At 41.0% G+C, this 17429-nt stretch overlaps 1 pseudogene; it reads left to right on the forward strand.

The window, feature by feature from the left end:
* The first annotated feature begins 8678 nt into the window (after nt 1–8678).
* LOC103205511 lies at nt 8679–10325 on the forward strand (annotated as a pseudogene).
* Nucleotides 10326–17429: the final 7104 nt, after the last annotated feature.

Below are 17429 nucleotides of genomic sequence, written 5' to 3' on the forward strand. Positions count from 1 at the left end.
TGGTTTTGAATGAGGGAAGATTGTCCTAGGAGAGATGGACTATTGTGAGCAAAGCTTAGGGTTTTGGAAAAGCTCTGAAACAACAAAGAGGCCCGCTTGGCTGAAGTAGATGTTAAACTAGTGCACAGGGAGATAAACTTCAGATTTGAAGAGGTAGGTTGAGGTTTGATTGTATTGGTTCTTGAGTGCCCAGACATCTCTCTTTTCTTGGGATTCTATTACGGGTAGAGGCTTTGCTTCTATTTGTTATGGAGGGAATTCCTTTCCCATAACAAGTATTCTCCCAGTGCATTGTTAAGCCCAGATTTACTTACTAAAGATGATTCTGACTTTTTCCTTCCTGCTTCTTCATCCTGAGCTTAGAGCTCCCTTCCCTCTCAGTCTTTCCTCAACCTCAGCTTCCTCTAGGAGTTTTAGTTATGCTGTAGCTTACTGTACCTTTTTCTTCACCCTGACAATTTGGAGCTTTAAGAAAAGGGTTGGTAAAGTGCCTTCTCCTTGTACCCACATCTATGTTTGCACCTGTGATGTTTTTCTAAGGTAAGTGTTGAGAGTATGGAGTGTCTTTGAGTGTTAGCAGTAGTTCTCTGCATATTCTAGGCATCCAGTGATCAGATGGTACCAGTCAAGGATTTAATTTCTGTGTCATTTCATGAGGAGGCCAGAAGATGTGCCAGCTCATAAGAGTGGCACTTCCTGACAATTCTTTTTCATTCCCAGAACCCCGACTCTGAACTGGCTGTCACATCCTATCTGATCAATTGGTTTACTCACCTGCTGTGCTCTTGGGAAGCCCAATGCAGTAGTGGTTAAACTGTTATTGTCCACGAACTCTTTCAGTTTGACAAAACCCGAGGAACATGCTTCTCTGGCCAACATCAATCAGAAATGCTTTTGGCTAATAATCCTGTATATTTGCATAGTACTTTCTAGATTGCAAAGCACTTACATATACACTGATTTGCTTTCTCATCTTCATAATGATCCTGTGAGGTAAGTAAAACAAAACAAACATACTCACTGCCATGGAGTCAGACACAACTCATAATGACCCCTCCTTGGGTTTCCGAGGTGATATTACTATGGAAGTAGATTGCCCAACCTTCCTTCTGAGGAGCGGCTGGTGGGTTTGAACCGCCAGCCTACTGGTTAGCAGTCAGATGCCTTAGGCACTTCATCACAAGATCTCCTGTGAGGTAAGTAGGTAAGTATTATTTCCTTTGTTTAAATAAAGAGACTGAGAAGTTAGATGACTTGCCATGGAACTTGCCCAAGGTTATCTTCAGAGAGAAATCTGAAACCAGGATTCATTTACCACTGGAACACACTGCTAAGGGAGAGAGCAAGAAACTTAAGACCCAGTCCTGACCTAGTAGATCATTGAGTGTAGTTTAAAAGAGACCAGACAAGCAAGAACAGAAATACATTAGGTTCCAAGTGCCAAAAGATTGTTGCTGTTGTTGTTAGGTGCTGTTGAGTCAGCTCTGACTCATAGCCACCCTTTGTACAACAGAACAAACACTGCCTGGTCCTGTGCCAGCCTCACTATCCTCTCTATACCTGAGCCCATCATTGCAGCCACTGTGTCAATCCATCTCATTAAAGGCCTTCCCCTTTTTTACTGACCCTCCACTTTACCAAGCATGATATCCTTCTCCAGGGAATAGTGCTTTCTGACAACATAACCAAAGTAAAAAGAGTTCTACAGATGGTGAATTCTCTAGGCATATGGAGGAGAGATTCCTCATAGTGAGTGTGGCTGAGAGGGGGAAGAGGTGATTGAAATCTACCCCACTCCCTGCAAAAAAAAAAAAAAAAACACAACAAAAACAAAACTTAAGTTGGAGATACTCTTTACAGCTTGAACAAAGTCATTTGGGATCAGAAGATAAGAGGTGGGGGGAAAAGGAATGGATAGCTTCTTAAAAGATAAAAACAGAACTATGAATGGATGGAACATTAAGTAATCACTGAAATTAGCCAATGTTTATTTCACTTTAAATGTCAGCAAGTATAGTCATGACTTCCCTTCATGTCTTCAGGGGATACCACTAAGTTGAAAACTGTGGACTTTGGAGCTATGAGACCTGGGTCAAAACCCCACTCTTCAGCTGCAGGTCCTTGGACAAGTCGCTAAAACGGTTTGTGCTTTATTTTTCCTTTGCATAACAAGGGAACAATCATTTCAAACTCAAAAGACCATTGCGAAAATTAAGTGAATAATATAAGTGAAAGCAACTGACTATGTGTTTTATAACTATCAATTTCTTTTCTATTAAAGCGTTTTGGGCCATGGTTGGCAAAAAACATTTTGAGCTAGATGTACCAGGCATTTGATCCTTCCTGTCTCTTCTATACAAGGCTCTTTTCTCCATTAAGCACTATAGGCACAGTGCCTTACTTTGGGTGTACCAACCTTACAGGGGACAATGGGAAGATTTGTAAACTGAAAAGAAAGGTAAAACCAAAAACTCCTGATGATCCCATGTGTGCGGGGTAGAACTGCTCCATAGGTTCTTCAGGGCTGGGACCTCTCAGAAGCAGATCACAGGACTTGTCTTCTGAGATGCCTCTGGGTGGGTACTGGTATCAAAATATGAAAAGAATAATGGTAAATCAAAATTAATGAACATTTACTTGTCTTTAAAACATGTCAACTGGTTAACTTCTTCTCAGTCTTATGTAGCTATACAGAAATTATATTTAATATGGGACTTGAGTAAATTTTTAAATTTTCATTTGATCAGGAGAGGAAAAAACAAACAAAACAAAAGCAACTAAAACTAAACCCACTTTACTGAGTCAATTATGACTCAAAATGGCCCTGTAGGACAGAGTAGAACTGCCCCATAGGGTTTCTAAGGTTGTAAATCTTTATGGAAGCAGACTGCCTAATCTTTTTCCCACAGAGCAGCTGGTGAGTTTGAACCACACACCTTTTGGTTAGCAGCTAATGCTGTAACCACTGTACCACCAGAGTTTCTTGATATAGGATGGGATGAGGACTCCAAAAATAGGACAGCCTCAGGCCTATGAAGTTCTTCAAATAGCACTGCTGCTGGGGCTGGTATGGCCCTGGAATCCTTCAGGAATGAGCCATGGCTTTACATGCCAGGATGAGGCAGTCTGGTAGGGAGGGTATTTGTCTTCCTGTCCTATTAGTCTCCTTCAACAGATGGAAAATTGGATAGCTTAGGGGGAACCTGGCAGAGACTGATGGGTGGTTTGGGGTAGGGATCTGTGGGTTCTTTCTTGCTAGCGGATACTCTGTGGGTTCTTAGTAATAAGCCACTTAACAGCTTAAATTTGACTTATAGTTAACTTTATTTTAGAAAATTAGCATTATTCACTGACCCTCTCTGGTTTTAACAGGGGCCAAGGAAAAGAAACTAAACTCTAGTAGTATTTTGGTAATATGAGAGGACATTTGTAGTACAACCTATGTCTTTTTATTTACTAAATGCATAATGTAAGTGTATCCTCCCATTGGGTTAATTGCTGTTGTGTTGAGTATGACACCACCTTCTTTTGTGAAGAAGGCATCATGTCAGTGGGGAGTGCTGCAAGGAGCTGAAGTGTGTGGTACAGAAAGAAGAGGAAATGCTTGTGTCAGGAGCTTGGAGCTCTGAGAAGCAGTTTTGATTTCCAACAATTAAGTTCAAGCTTAAGCCTCTAGAATCATTGCATTAAAGCATAGATAGTTGTAAGGAACCCAGCAGAGTAACTACTAGAGTGCCCTTCAGACCAAAACTGTATGCAGCAATAAGGATTTAGTAGCTGGAGAAATTGGCAAGTACCTGTGTGTGTGAATGTGTGTCTTGGTGGGATGGGATTAGCTCCTTTACAAAAGTAAACTTCAATTTGTAAAGAAGCCCCATTTGGGCTTGCTTTGGTTAGGGAACTTCACTAGGCATTTAATAAGCTTATGATGGATAACAATGAGATTTATATCCTTTGTTTTTTCAGGAAGTTAGTAGACTGAGTGAGGAACACTTTCCTAACAGGAGCAAAGGCAGAGCTGTCTGATTTTGTTGAAAGACTACTGAACCTGAAACACAGCTTGGGAAAGTGAGGCCTGAGGAAATGTGACCAGGATGTGCAAACTAGTGCATGAAGCACCTGAGCTAACTACAGGATGAGAAAGAAGCCAAGAACAAGGAGCGGAAAGTTTACCTGGTTTATTGAATAGGTGTCATCACTGACATACATCACTAAGCACCAAGCTGAGACAAAGACCACTTCCTTCTTCTCATGCTGTTGCTGTTTGCACTTGACATTGGGGTGTTCTGAAGCTGGCAGAGTGAGTGGAGAGATGTGGCAGTGATCCGCCTCCACAGGGCTCAGGCTCAAGTGACCTTCAGCTCTGAGCATAAACTAACAAAGGACAGTCACGCCACCCTTGCGCTCCCCAAACTCCATCTTCCAGTTTCCCTTTTCACTAACCCGGAGAACATTGGGTTACTCTAGTGGCAGATACAAGGAGTTTAGGTATTGGGGGAGTAGTGGAGGAATGCTCCAACTCTTTTTTTTCCCCCCACCTTGGCATGGGCAACTGTATAAGAATAACTTACTCATGGTCACAGCTGTGACAAAAATGAATATCCTGAAAAATGATCAAAATTGTATATTTAACTCATTTTAAACAGATGATGAAATCCAAAAAGCTAATTTACACACATGATAACAAATTATCAGATCCACTTAACTAAGTTTATTTTGTAGGAGTTTTGTTTGTTTTAAGATTCTTTTTAAAAGCAAGCTCCCTTGGTGTATTTTTAAATATTTAAATTTACAAGAGTTCAATTTGCATTCAGGATTTAGAAATGTGTATATCAACTAATGGGAGGAACACATGATATGGAAGAATTTAATAGATTGCCAAATTTAAAAAATTATTTTTCAATCTATATACATTATAAGTCACTGTCTTAGTGTGTAGTTCTGTGAGTTTCGAGAAATGCATAGTTGTGTAACCACCAATGAAGGTACAAAGGCAGGTCATCATCACCCTAAATTTCTTCAAGCTACTCTTCTGTGGTCAACTCCACTCCCCACTCCAATGCTTGGCAAACTGTTCTGTGTGCTCATAGTTTTGCCTTTCCCAGAATGTAATATAAACAGTTTATAGACCATTGATATGGCTTCTTTCACTTAGCATAATATGTTTGAAATTTATTCATGTTCCTGTGTATATCAATAGCTTGCTCCTCCTTATTGCTGAATATCATTCCATTGTATGGATATACCACAGTTTCTTTATCCATTCACCATTAAAGATCATCTGGGTTGATTCTAGTTTTTGATGATTATGCATAAAGCTGTTCTAAATGTATTAACAGTCTTTTTGTCTAAAATAAGTTTTCATTCATTGTGGATTAATACTTAGGAGTGGAATTGCTGGGTTATATTATTATATAATATAAGGAGCTCTGGTAGCATAGTGGCTAAGGCACTTGACTGATAACCAGAAGGCTGGCAGTTCAAACCCACCAGCCACTCCTCGGAAGGAAGGTTGGGCAACCTACTTCCGTAGTGATACTGCCTCAGAAACCCAAGGAGGGGACTCTATGAGTCGGGTCCGACTCGGTGGAACATAACAACAACAACAACAATAATTAGTGCAGAGTCCTGGGTAGTGCAAACAGTTAACACACTTGGCTGCTAACTGAAAGGCTGAAAGGTTGAGTACCCTGAAAGATGCCTCAGAAAAAAAGGCCATATTTGCTATTAAAAAACCTCTGGAGCACAGTTCTAATCTGGTACACATGGGGTTGCCTTAAGTTGGAATTTATGGTAAGTGTGTATTTATAAGAAACTACCAAATAGTTTTCTAAAATGATTATTTTGCATTTTCAGCAGCAATATATGAGCTTCCCAGTTGCTCTGCATCCTTTGCATCCTTTGATATTGTCAGTTGTGTTTTATTTTAGCCATTCTTAGGATGTGTAGTGGTATCTCATTGTTGTTTTAATTTGCATTTCCTCAATGACTGATGATTTTGACAGTGTTTTCATGGGCTTGTTTACCATCCATACAACTTCTTTGGTGAAATGTCTGTTTCAATCTTTTCCCCATTTGTAAGTTGAGTTCTTTGTCTTAATGTTGAAGTGTTTTTATAATTTATATTATTTGTTGTTGTTAATGTTGAGTTTTGAGAATTCTTTATATATTCTGGATAAAGATCCTCTGTCAAATATGTCATTTGGGATTTTTTTTTTTTTTTTTTTCCAGATTGTGACTTGTGCTTTCATTCGGTTAATGGTATCTTTGACAGAGCAAAAGTTTTTACTTTTGATAAAGTGCAATTTATAAATTTTTCTTTTATGGATTGTGTTTTTGTGTCATATGTCAGAACACCTTGTCTAACCAAGGTCACAACAATTTTCCCTTTTTCTTTTAGAAGTTTTACTTTTTACTGTTGGGTTTATGATTAATTTTGAGTTAATTTTTGTATAAATTCACAAATATGGGGTGTATAGGTCAGTGTTCAATTTTTTGTTTATTGATTTCCAAGCATTCTGTCACCATTTGTTTTTCAAAAAATTGTTTTTTCTTTATTGAATTTCTTTTGCATTGTGATGATTAAGGTTGTGTGCCAACTTGGCTGGGCCATGATTGAAATTTAGTGGTTTAGGTGTTATGATGTAGTCATCTGTCATGATGAGATCTGATTTAATGTCATCACCTCCATGATGAGATTTGCTATTGGCAGCCATCAACTGAAAAGGAGTTTGCTCAGAGGTATGGCCTGCATCCAATATCGATGGATATTCTGGCAAAGTTCTCTGCTTTTTTGCTTGATCTGGATCTTGCATCTGGCATGTCATCATCTAACCTCCAGTTCATTGGACTTGAACCCATGGCCTGCCATATTGCCTGCCAATCTTTGGATTCATTAGCTTTTGCAGCCTGTGAGCCAGCAGCCTTCTGTCTTACTTGCTGATCTTGGATTCAGCTTCCATAGTCTGTGAGCCTGCAGCTTGCCATCTGACTTGCCAGTCTTAAGTTCATCAGCCCATGCAGCTTGCTATGTGAATCAGGAGACGCATACAGCCTGACATCTAACCCACAGACTTGGTACTTCACAGCCTCTACGACTGTGTAAGCCATTTCATTTAGATAAATGTGTCTATATATTTACATATATAAGCTTCACTGGCTTTGCTTCTCCAGAGAGCCCAACCTAAGACATGCGTGTTTCTAGAAAATCAATTGATCATATTGTGTAGGTCTCTTTCTGGGCTGTCTATTCTGTTCCATTGATGCATATGTCTATTTTATCACCAATAGTACAGTTTTGATTACTGTAGATAGTACAGAAATCACGTGAATTTTCCTTGGCTATTCTATTTTCATTGCCCTAGCATATCAGATTTTAATCCTGTTCATATCTCTAGATCAATTTAGGGAGAATTGTCATTGTAAGAATATTAGATCTTTCAATCCATGAATCATTGGTGAGACATCAAGGCATTTTGTGAAAAACAAGGCTTCAGGAGCTGACAGAATACCAATTGAGATGTTTCAATAAATGGATGCAATGCTGGAAGTGCTCACTTGTCTTATGGCAAGAAATTTGGAAGACAGTCACCTGGCCAATGGATTGGAAGAGATCCATAAACATTCCTATTCCAAAGAAAGGTGATAAAACAGAATGCAGAAATTATCAAACAATATTATTACTATCACACACAAGTAAAACTTGGCTGAAGATAATTCAAAAACAATTGCAGCAGTACATTGACAGGGAACTGGCAGGAATTCAAGTCAGATTCAGAAGAGGATGTGGAATGAGGGATATCATTGCTGATGTCAGATAGATCTTGATTGAAAGCAGAGAAAATCAGATAGATATTTGTGTTTTATTGAATGTGCAAATGGATTTGATTGTGTGGATTATAACAAATTATAGATAATATTGGGAAGAATGGGACTTCAAAACACTCAAATGTTCTTGTGCAGAACCCGTACATAGACCAAGAGGCAGTCATTCAAATAGAACAAGCGGATACTGCATGGTTTTAAATCAGGAAAGGTGTGCATCAGTGTTGCATCCTTTCACTGTACTTGTTTAATCTGTATGCTGAGCAAATAATCTGAGATGCTGGACTATATGAAGAATACAGCATTGGGATTGGAGGTAGACTCATTAATAACCTGTGATATGCAGATGACACAGCCTTGCTTACTGAAAATGAAGAGGACTTGAAGCACTTACTGATGAATATCAAATACTACGGTCTTATGTAGTAATTAATATAGATTACACCTTTACATAAAGAAAACAAAATACTCACAACTGGACCAATAAGCAAAATTCTGATAAACAGAAAACATTAAAATTGTCAAGGATTTCATTTTACTTGGATCCACAATCACTGCCCATGGAAACAGCTTTCAAGAAATCTGATGATATATTGCATTGAGAAAGTATGCTGCAAAAACCTTTTTTAAAAGGTGTTACAAAGCAAATATGTCACTTTAAGTTCTAAGGTGCACCTGACCCAAACCATGGTATTTTCAATCTCCTCATATGCATAAGAAAGCTGAGCAATGAATAAAGAAGACTAAAGAAGAATTGATGCATTTGAATTGTCGTGTTGGTGAAGAAAATTGAAAGTACCACAGACTGATTCTGGTGCCTCCCCTCAATCCCCAGTGGGTCTCCTTTGTGTGTAATGGACAGCATCGTCCCAGACATAGCAGTGGGGACAAAGCAGGGATCTGAAGAGCTCTTCTCTACCTGTGTCACCAATGGGTCCCTTTAATGAGCAGCAACTCTGCCTCTGCAGCCAACTTAAAGACAGAAGGAAGTTCAAAGGTGACTAGCAGGAGCTCTGGTGCCCCATCCTGCATGGTCCACATCTGCAAGCTGCCCGGTGACATCACCAAGGGTAAGGTCATCTCCATGGGGCTGCCCTTTGGGAAGAACACCAGCCTGCTAATGCTGAAGGGGAGGAACTAGGCCTTCATCGAGATGAACACAGAAGAGGAGGCTAACACCGTAGTCAACTACTATACCTCAGTGGCAGTCATGCTGCATGGCCAGCCCATCTACATTCAGTTCTCCAACCACAAGGAGCTCAAGACTGACAGCTTGTCCAACCAGGCACAAGTGCAGGCAGCCGTGCAGGCTGTGAATTCAGTCCAATCAGGAAACCTGGCCCCAGCCGCCTCTGGCTGCTGCCGTGGATGCTGGGATGGTGATGGCAGGCCAGGGCCCAGTGCTGCGGGTCATCGTAAAGAACCTCTTCTACCCTGTGATGCTAGACGTGCTCCACCATATCTTCTCCAAGTCTGGCACATTTCTGAATATCATCACCTTCACCACGAATAACCAGTTCCAGGTGCTTCTGCAATATGGAGACTCCATGAGTGCCCAGCATGCCAAGCTGTCCCTGGATGGACAGAACATCTACAATGCTTGCTGCATGCTGCACATTGACTTCTCCAAGCTCACCAGCCTTGATGTCAAATACAACGAAAAAAACCCTGACCTGACTGCAGGGGACAGCCAGCCTTCTCTGAACCAGACCATGGCCTCAGCCTTCAGTGCACCTGGTATAATCTCAACCTCTCCAATACGCAGGAGCTGGGTTCCCTCACACCTTTGCCATTCCTCAAGCTGCAGGCCTCTCTGTTCCCAATATCAACGGTGCCCTGGCTTCTCTGGCCATCCCCTCCACAGCTGTGGTGGCTGCAGCAGCAGGCCGGATGACTCTCCCTGGCCTGGCAGGGGCAGGGAAGTCGGTCCTGCTGGTCAGCAACCTTAACCCAGAGAATCACATCCCAAAGCCTCTTTATTCTTTTTGGGATATATGGGGACATGCAGTGTGCGAAGGTCCTGTTCAACAAGAAGGAGAATGCCCTAGGGCAGATGGCTCCCGTCTCACCTGGCCATGAACTACCTCAATGGGCACAAGCTGCATGTAAAGCCAATGCGCATCACTCTGTCCAAGCACCAGAGCATGCAGCTGCCCCTCAAGGGCCAGGAAGACTAGGGCCTCACCAAGGACTAGGGCAACTCATCCCTGCACCACTTTAAGAAGCCTGGCTCCAAACACTTCCAGAACATCTTCCCGCCCTCAGCCACCCTGCATCTCTCCAACATCCCACCTTCAGTATCTGAAGGCGACCTCAAGATTCTCTTCTCCAGCAGCAAAGGGATGGTCAAAGGGTTCAAGTTCTTCCAGAAGGATGGCAAGATGGCGCTGATGCAGAAGGGTTTGGTGAAGGAAGCCATCCAAGCGCTCATCTGCCTGCACAACCACGACCTTGGTGAGAACCACCACCTGCAGGTGTCATTCTCCAAGTCCACCATTTAGGACGCCCCGGACTGCGGAGCCGCCAGCCCAGCACCCGCACCACTTCCATCCTTCCAGAGAAAAGACGCTTTAAAACGCAGCTGAGGTGACCTTACGATGAGAGATTTTATTTTTCTAGAGAGAAATCAGTTTACCTGTTTTTAAAAAAGTTAAATCTAATTCACTTTCTAACCTTGTGTTGACGGGTGTGCCTCACTCAAAGAGCGGAGGGTCCTCCAGCCCTCAGGTCTCATAGCGGTGCCTTCTTGAGCCCGACCTGCCACCACCACGGCCTTGTGGCCTGGGCCAGGGTGGGCTCCAACCACAAGTTGGCTTCCTTGTGCCTTAAAACCCTGTGTCTAGGGGGCCGCCTGGCTGGTGTGGAGGGACATGGGGAGGGCCACAGGCTCCATGGCCATCATGAACCAATGCCTGTGGAGTTGCAGGCACCCCCTGCTCGTTCTATTAATCAAGTGATATGATAACCCCCTCCCTGCAGACCCCCATCAGCAAGGTGCTGGTCTTGCAGCTGAGACTGGAGGCTGCCAGGCTGGGCCTTCTTGTATTGCACGTGCAGTTGCAGACAGCTGTGCCTAGATACGTCCAGTTGAACAAATATCCTAATCTCTTCATTGATATGCAAAATAAATAGTTTTGAGTAACTTTTTATAGCAAGATAAAGATGGTATAAATGTATCTAAGCATCCACCTTATGATATTTACTTTGTATTGTGTACTTTTATTCTTTGTAACTGAGGGACATCACAGGCAGGGATCCCATTCCCAGGGAGCAGACTGGGCACTGGGTCTCCATGGCCTCATTCCACATCTAACTTGTAATCTCCCTAGGGGTAAAAGAGCTCTTACACTTTTTTCAGCCCCTCACACCCCTGCAAATTGTGGACAAAATTTTTTCTGTTTTCTGTCTGTCTCCAGTGCTGGAACCCAGAGGGTGGGACAAGGTCCTGTCTTAACTGTCTGCCAGCCCCTCAGATCACCTCCACCTTGCCCACTGTGGGCATCATGTGTGCATAGGTTCCAACTGCAGCAGTGACCTCCACTCACCTGCAATGGGGGTGCTTTCTGGACCCCATATTTGTATGTAAGGAATGCAACAAGGGTGTAAATATTTATGACTTTTTATACCTGTGAGACACAAGGGGCAGCAGCACAGTTTTTTATGATGATACAGATGTATGTTTAGATAGCAATTACAGGCACAGTATTCTAGTGATCCACGACCACTGCACATTCCAGTGCTGCTCACTGGCTATAATGCGTGAGAACAGAATTAAATGATTTTACAACAAAAAAGAAAGGAAGAAGGTACCATGGACTACCAGAAGAACAAACAAAACTGTCTTGCAAGAAGTACAGTCACAATGCCCCTTAGACGTGAGAATGGTGAGACTGTATCTCATATACTTTGACATGTTATCAAGAGGTACTGGTCACTGGAGAAGAACATCATACTTGATAAAGTAGAACATCAGTGAAAAAGAGAAAGATCCTCCATGAGATGGATTGACACAGTGGCTGCAGCAATGGGTTAAGGCATCCCCATGTGAAGATGACACAAGACTCAGAAGTGTTTTGTTCTGTTGTACATAAGGTTGAAATGAGTTGGAACTGACTTGATGGTACCCAATGATGACAAATCCATGAACATGGTATATCTCTCCATGAATTTAGTTTTCTTTGATTTACTTCATCAGTCTTTTATAGTTTTAAGCATATAGATCCTGCATATTTTTTTTAGATTTATGCTTACAAATTTCATTTTTAATGCTATTGGAAATGGTTCTTTATTTTATTTAAAAAATATATATATTTTTTTATTGTGACTTGGGTGTATATTTACAAAGGAGATTCGTTTTACTCTCAGCAGTTCATGAACATTTGGTTTCATGGCCCCAATTACAATCCCAGTAATAAAAAGTTCACCTCCTATCTCCTCCTCCCTGTGACAGCCCCTTCCCTTTGCCCTTCTTATCTGTGCATTCCTTTCTGTCCAAGTTTTCCTCTAGGCAAGTGCTGCCCTTCTGATGTTTCATGGTTGATTGATCTAAAGAGTACATCTCCCTAGGGTAGATGGGTGCATCTTTCTGGGGTAAGTGTTCTGCTTGCAGGTCTTTCTACTGTTTGGCTGAGAGCCATTCCATGGAAGTGAGTGCAGTTCCAGGCCTGAAGGATAACTTGGGGCCACAGTCTTGAGGGTTCCACCAGTCTCTATCTGCCCAGTAATTCTGGTTATTTTTGTGTTTTTGAATTTTGTTCCATGTTTTTCCTCCCATTTTATGCAGGATCTCTAATTTTTATCCATTTCCAAGTGGTTGGCATTGGTACCTGGGCACCATGGAGTTCTTTTGGTCTCAGGGTTGTGAAGATTGAGGTCTCTGTGGTCCATCATATCCTTGAACTAATTGTTTCTAAATAACTGATTTTCTTCATTCTTCTTTGCTCCAGATGAGGAGAGACCAACAGTTGCATCTGGAAATGGTACTTTAAAACATGTGATTTTGAATTGTTTATGGCTAGTATATATAAATTCTATTAATTTTTTGAATATTGACCTTGTATTCTGTGATACAATGCAGCTTACAGACTAGGAAGAAGGAAGAGGCCATCTACTTCTCAAAGAATTGGCCAGGGAAAACCTTATGAATAGCAGAGAAATACTGTTTGATACATTACTGGGAAACTTTATGAATAGCCCAGAAACATTGTCTGACATAGTGCCAGAAGATGAGCCCATCGGGTTGGAAGGCACTCAAAATACAACTGGGAAAGAGCTGCCTCATCAGAGTAGAACCAACCTTAATGATATGGATGAAGTAAAGCCTTGGGGACCTCTATTTGCTGATGTGGCATGACTCGAATTGAGAGAAACAGCTGCAAATATCCATTAATAATTGGGACATGGAATGTATGAAGTATGAAACTAGGAAAATTGGAAGTTGTCAGAAATGAAATGGAAAGCATAGAAATCGATATCCTAGGCATTAGTGAGCTGAAATAGGCCAGTTTTGGCCATTTTGAATCAGACAACCATATGATCTACTATACTAGGAATGACAATTTTGAAGAGGAATGGAGGGGCATTCATTATCACAAAAGAGATCTATCCTGAAGTACTATACTGTCAGTGATAGGATAATATCCATATGTCTACAAGGAAGACCAGTTAATACTACTATTATTCAAATTTACACACCCACCACCTAAACTAAAGATGAGGAAATTGAAGATTTTTAATCAACTTCTGCAGTCTGAAATTGACCAAACATGCAGTCAAGATGTGCTGATTATCACTAGTGATTGGAATGCAAAAGTTTGAAACAAAGAAGAATGACCAGTAGTTGGAAAATTTGGCCTTGGTGACAGAAATAACCCTGGAGACAGCATGATAGAATTTTGCAAGACCAACAACTTACTTGTTGCAAATACCATTTTTCAACAACACAGGCAGCAGCTATACACATGGACTTCTCCAGATGGAGTACACAGGAGTCAGATTGACTACATCTGTGGCAAGAGGTGATGGAAAAGCTCAATGTCTTCAGCCAAAACAAGGCCAGGAGCTGATTGTGAAACAGACCATCAACTGCTTATATGCAAATTCAAGTTGAAGTTGAAGACAATTAAAACAAGCCCATGAGAGCCAAAATATGATCTTGAATATATCCCTTCCAAATCTAGAGACTATCTAAAGAATAGATTTGATGCATTTAACACCAATGACCGAAAACCAGAAGAATTGTGGGATGACATCAAGAACATCATCCATGAAGAAAGCAGGAGGTAGTTAAAAATATGAGAAAGAAAGAAAAGACCAAAATGAATGTCAGAAGGGACTCTGAAATTTGTCCTTGAGCAGAGAGTAGCTAAAGCAAATGGAAGAAATGACAAAATAAAAGAGCTGAACAGAAAATTTCAAAGAGCAGCTCAAGCAGACAAAGCCAATTACTATAATGAAATGTGCAAAGACCTGGCATTAGAAAACTAAAATAGAAGAACATGCTGAGCATTTCTCAAGCTGAAAGAACTAAAGAAAAAAATTAAGCCTCAAGTTGCAATACTGAAAGATTTTATGGGCAAAATATTGAATGATGCAGGAAGTATCAAAAGAAAATGGAAGGAATACATAGTGTTACTGTACCAAAAAGAACTGGTCAGTCTTCATCCATTTCAGTTGGTGGCATATGATCAAGAACCAATTGGTACTGAAGGAAGAAGTTGAAGCTGCACTGAAGGAAGTGGCAACAAACAAGGCTCCAGGAAGTGACGGAATACCCATTGAGATATTTCAACTAATGGATGCTCCATTGGAGGCACTCACTCAGTTATGCAAAGAGATTTGGAAGACAGCTACCTGGCCAACTGACTGGAAGAGATCCATATTTGTACTCATTCCAAAGAAAGGTGATCCCACACAATGTGGAAATTATCAAACAATTTCATTAATATTGCATGCAAGTAAAATCTTACTGAAGATAATTCAAAAATTGTTGCAGCAGTATATTGACAGAGAACTTCCAGAAATGCAAGCTGGATTCAGAAGAGGATGTGAAACAAGGGATATCATTGCTGATGTCAGATGGATCTTGGCTCAAAGCAAAAAATATCAGAAAGATGTTTACTTATGTTTTCTTGATTATGCAAAAACATTTGATTGTGTGGATCATAGCAAATTGTGGATAACATTGAGAAGAATGGGAATTCCAGAACACTTAATTTTACTCATGAGGAACCTGTACATAGTCCAGGAGGCTCTTGTTCAAACAGAACAAGAGGACACAGCATGGTTTAAAATCAAGAAGGGAGTGCATGAGGGTTGTATCCTTTCATCATATTTATTCAATTTTATGCTGAGCAAATAATCCGAGACACTGGACTATATTAAGAACAACGTGGCATCAGGGTTGGAGGAAGAATCATTAACAACCTGTGATACACTGACGATACAACTTTGCTTGCTGAAAGTGAGGATGACTTGAAGCACTCACTGATGAAGACTGAAGAATACAGTCTGCAGTATGGATTATGTCTCGATATAAAGAAAACAAAAATCCTCACAACTGGACCTATAAGCAGTATCATGATAAATGGAGAAAAGATTGAAGTTGTCAAAGACTTCACATTGTTTGGTTCTACAATTGGCGCCAATGAAGACAGCAGTCAGGACATCAGACAATGTATAGCACTGGGCAAATCTGCTGCAAAAACCTCTTTCAAGAGCTGAGGAGCAAAGATGTCTCCTTGAGGACTAAGGTATGCCCAACACAAGCCATGGTATTTTCAATCTCTTCATATGCATGTGAGAGCTGGACAATGACTAAGAAAGACCAAAGAAGAATTGATACTTTTGAGTTGTAGTGCTGGCAAAGAATGCTGAAAGTACTGTGGACTGCTAAAAGAACTAACAAATCTGTCCTGGAAGAAGTGCAGCCGGAATGCTCCTTAGAAGCAAGAATGGCCAGACATTGTCTCACCTACTTTGGTCATGTTATCAGAAGGGACCATTTCTGGAGAAAGATGTCATGGTTGGTAAGGTGGATGGACACAGTGACTGTGGTGATGGACTCAAGTATAGCAAGGATGGTGGAGTTTGCGTGGGACTGGGCAATGTTTCGTTCTGTGCATAGGGTTGCTATGAGTCAGAGATGACATGATGACACCTAACAACAACAATCCTGTGACCTTGCTAAACTCATTTATAAGCTATAGTAAATTTTGTTTTTTGTAAATTCATTGGACTTTTGTACTTAGACAATCATATTCTCTTTGAACAGAGTCAGTCTTATTTCTCTTCTTTCGATCTGCGTGACTGTTGTATTAGGCTAGGTTCTCTAAAGAAGCAAAACTAGTGAAGCTTATATATGTGTATATACTGAGAGGCTTATCTTAACAAAATGGCTTAAACAGTTGCAGAGGCTGACAAGTTCCAAGTCCATGAGTAAGATGTCAAGCTGGAGGCTTCTCCTGGCTTCAGGAGCTGATAAACCCAAGATTGGCAGACAGGTAAGATGGCAAGCTACTGGCTGCAGAGGCTCACGAACCCAAGATCAGAAGTAAGATGGCAGGCTGCTGGCTAACAGGCTGTGGAGGCTAATGAATCCCAAGATCAGCAGGTGACACAGCAGGCTGCTGGCTCAATTCCAAAGAACTGAAGGTCAGATGAGGACAAGCCAGAGCAAAAAGCCAGAGAGCTACTGCCAGAAAGTCCAAATATACTGGATGCAGGCCACACTCCCAAGGAAACTCCCTTTCAGCTGATTGGGTCCTAACAGATCTCATGGAGGTGATTACATTATATTAGATCTCATCATGGGGGATGACTACATTGTTACATAACTGACAACCTATGTCATAACTGCCAAACCACTAAGAATTCTGGCCCAGCAAATTTGACACATAACTTTAACCACTGCAATTGTATTTTTCTTTCTTGCCTTAGTGTGATGACTAGGATTTCTGTAAGCTATCAAATAGGAAGGATGAGCATGGACATCCTTGCCTAGTTCCTAATCTTTGTTGTTAGGTGCTGTTGAGTCAGTTCTAACTCATAGTGACCATATGGGCAACAGAACAAAACACTGTCCAGTCTTGTGCCATCCTCACAATTGATGCTGTGTTTGAACCCATTGTTGCAACCACCATGTCAATCCATCTCATTGAGGGTCTTCTTCTTTTTCAATGGTTAGTGAAATGACCTCTACTTTTCCAAGCATGGTATCCTTCTCCAGAGACTGGTCCTCTTGATGACATGTCCAAAGTACATGAGATGAATTCTAGTTGTCCTTGCTTCTAAGGAGCATTGTGGCTGTACTTCTTCCAAGACAGATTTGTTTGTTATTCTGGCAGTCCATGATGTATTCAATATTCTTTGCTAACACCATAATTTAAATGCATCAATTCTTCTTTGGTCTTCCTTATTCATTATTCAGCTTTTGCATGCATATAGCTCTATATAATTAGTCTTTAACCAGTAAGTATATCAGTATCTGTTATCATTAAATGTATTATAGACATTCTGTATCAATTTAAGGAAGTTTTCTTCTATTCCTAGTTTTCTGAGAAATTTTATTATGAAAGGATGTTGAGGGTTTTTTTTTTTTTTTTTTT

The sequence above is a fragment of the Orycteropus afer genome, unplaced genomic scaffold (assembly GCF_000298275.1).
Source record: "Orycteropus afer afer isolate SDZICR_OR568_19922 unplaced genomic scaffold, OryAfe1.0 scaffold00289, whole genome shotgun sequence".
In the NCBI taxonomy this organism is placed as follows: domain Eukaryota; kingdom Metazoa; phylum Chordata; class Mammalia; order Tubulidentata; family Orycteropodidae; genus Orycteropus; species Orycteropus afer.